Raw genomic sequence first — 2,990 nt, forward strand, 5'->3', positions numbered from 1 at the left:
TGTTATTTGTAGGGATTTATGTGTTTTCTGTTATAAGTGTGTGAGTTCGTGTTGTGTGAAATTCTACAAATCATCCGACTCCTTTTTTATTTTGTGCTTGCGTCGCGCGGGAGTGTGCTATGTAATGTGTTCCTGTTTTTGTATTCACACGTCCCCTCTGTGCTCGTCTCGCGATGAACTGTGCTCATAGGTATTCGTAAGCGCTTGTAGTTTATTTGATTTTGTGCGGATGGAAAGGGAATGGGTGTGCATTGGTGATGAAAATCTCCCACGTTCGTTTCTTGCGATGGAAAAATATCAATTCTTGTGCTTGTTTCTTACGGCAAATACACTCTGTCTTCGTTATTTATGACTTATTCGTTTTTATGTAAGCGCGCGTTTGTGTGCGTGCGACAGGAGTAAGTGTACATTACTGCCTTACGTTGGACAAGCAAATCCCTTATGTACTTGTCCTATAAGGAATGTGGTTTATATCAATTTTATTGTGCGTGCTTATGTTATTACGTTAATGTGCGTGTCGCTGAAATGAGAATACATAAAAAGGGCGCACAGATATTAATATACATTCACAGTTTTAAAAAAAGGTAGTTTTGCTATATAGAGAATTGGTGCCAAATGGCTATCTTAAGATTTTATTTCTTTAGTTACTAATACTTTGTTTCTTCTTCGTATTGTTATTAATATTATTAGTATTAAAATACTCATCAACATCATGATCATTATCATTATCATCATTATTAAGGTACTGTAGAGCGAAAACTTACATAAAAGGTGTCGGTATATATATGTATGGTAGGAGGTTAAGATTCAAAAATTACTCCTAAGAGTCCATACAAGCGTTCCCGAGTGACTGGCGTTTCCTCAAGATGTTGCTCATATATGGCTCAATACCCATGTAGTTAGTTATCTCCCAACAGATTTTTAATTTGGTGAACTAGACCATTTATATAGTTTCTCCCCGGGTGGTCTGTTTCATTTTGATGTCACGGTAAGAATACAAAAATGAATACATTGGTATATAGAAGATACATATGAACGCACATGCACACACACACACACACACACACACACACACACACACACACACACACACACACACACACACACACACACACACACACACACACATGTATATGTATATATGCAAATATTTATGAGCCAGCGAGAACAGGCGAGAGCGAAGGAGAGAGAGCGAGAGACCTTCAAATTGTGTGTAAAGTGAATGAATGAATGAGCGAGTGAGTGGGTCAGTTAGTGAGTGAGAAGAGAAAGAGAGAAAGAGAGAGAGAGAGAGAGAGAGAGAGAGAGAGAGAGAGAGAGAGAGAGAGAGAGAGAGAGAGAGAGAGAGAAAAAAGAAGAAAACGCACTTTAATTAACAACACCTGTTCTTCCGTGATCTCTCCTCCCCCCCCCCCCCCCGCAACTACCTTTGCCAAAATACGAGGATACGTTACTCAGCCGTGTTTGCTTTCAGTCTGGGCTTGTGTGGGAGAGTTGTAAATAGTGTCCTGCAAGAAACCCGCTTGCATGCTGAGGCAGAGTTCGTGCAGAGAGGCAGCAGACTTCGGCTATTTATTTCAGCGTTGATTTGCCGGCCACGTATTAGCGTTGCATTGCGTTCGTCTTTTATGGGGCCTCTTGTTTTTTTTTTTTTTTTTTTCTTCTTCTCTCTCGTTCGTATTCTTTGTCTTTCTTTAATTTTCTGTTTCTCTCCTTCTCTTTCTGTTTCTCTGATTCTCTGTTTCTCTTTCTGATTCTCTCTCTCTCTTTCTCTCTCTCTCTCTCTCTCTCTCTCTCTCTCTCTCTCTCTCTCTCTCTCTCTCTCTTCTCTCCCTCCTCTCCCTCTCCCTCCTCCCTCTCCCTCTCTCTCTCTCTCTCTCTCTCTCTCTCTCTCTCTCTCTCTCTCTCTCTCTCTCTCTCTCTCCCTCCCTCCTTCTCTCTGTCTCTCCCTCCTTTCTGTCTCTCTCTCCCTCTCTCTCCCTCCCTTTTCTGTCTCTCTCTCTCTCTCTCTCTCTGCCTCCCCCTCTCCCCTCTCTCTCCTCCCACCCTTCCACACCCTCTCTCCCCCTCCCCCTCCCCTCCTCCCTTCTCCGTCTTCATCGGAGCCATAAAGGGAAGAGAACTTTGTCCGCCTTATTATTCCTTATGAACGAGCGGCTTTCCGGCGATGGCGAGAATGGCGAGGAATGGCGCAGGACTTCGGGGTGTCTTTTTTTTTTTTTTTTTTTACTTTTTCCGTCTCTCTTTCCCTTTTCTTTCTCTTCTGATGTCGTGCTTCTTCTTCCTCTTCGGGTGCCGTTTTTTTTTTTTTTTCTCTCTTTCCATTTTCTTCCTCTTCTGATGTCGTGCTTCTTCGTCCTTTTCGGTTGCCGTTCTTTTTCTCTTTCTTCGGTCTTTTCTTTTGGTCTTTCTCCTTCTCTTTCTTCCTCTTCCTCTTCTGATGTTTTTTTCTTCTCGTTCGTCTTGTTCGTCTTCCTTTTCTCCCTCTTCCTCCACATCATCATTATCATCACCAGTTTGATCATTATCATCACTATCACCATCATCACCATCGCCATCACCATATTAATCATCACTGTCATCATCTTAAGCATCGCCACTATCACAATCATCATCATTACTATCACCATCACCATAATCGCCATCATCATCACCATCATCATCACTATCATCTCCATCATCACCATCATCATCATCACCTTCACCATCATCATCATCATCACCATAATCACCATCATCATCATCACTATCATCATCAATTCGTGACCCACTTACCGGTTACAACGAAACGCGGAAGAAAAAGCAGACAACTTTCACAAAGACGATTTTTTTTTTTACCAGGGCGAACACACACACACACACACACACACACACACACACACACACACACACACACACACACACACACACACACACACACACACACACACACACATGCACGTATACAAAAACACACACACATACACATACACATAAACACACAAACACAC

The 2,990-nt window shown here is 42.2% G+C and overlaps 1 protein-coding gene across 1 annotated transcript in view; it reads left to right on the forward strand.

The window, feature by feature from the left end:
* LOC113828530 (uncharacterized) overlaps nucleotides 1-2,990 on the forward strand; it is a 70,354-nt gene that overhangs the window by 1,012 nt on the left and 66,352 nt on the right. The window lies entirely within an intron of this gene.

Source organism: Penaeus vannamei, chromosome 29, assembly GCF_042767895.1.
Source record: "Penaeus vannamei isolate JL-2024 chromosome 29, ASM4276789v1, whole genome shotgun sequence".
In the NCBI taxonomy this organism is placed as follows: domain Eukaryota; kingdom Metazoa; phylum Arthropoda; class Malacostraca; order Decapoda; family Penaeidae; genus Penaeus; species Penaeus vannamei.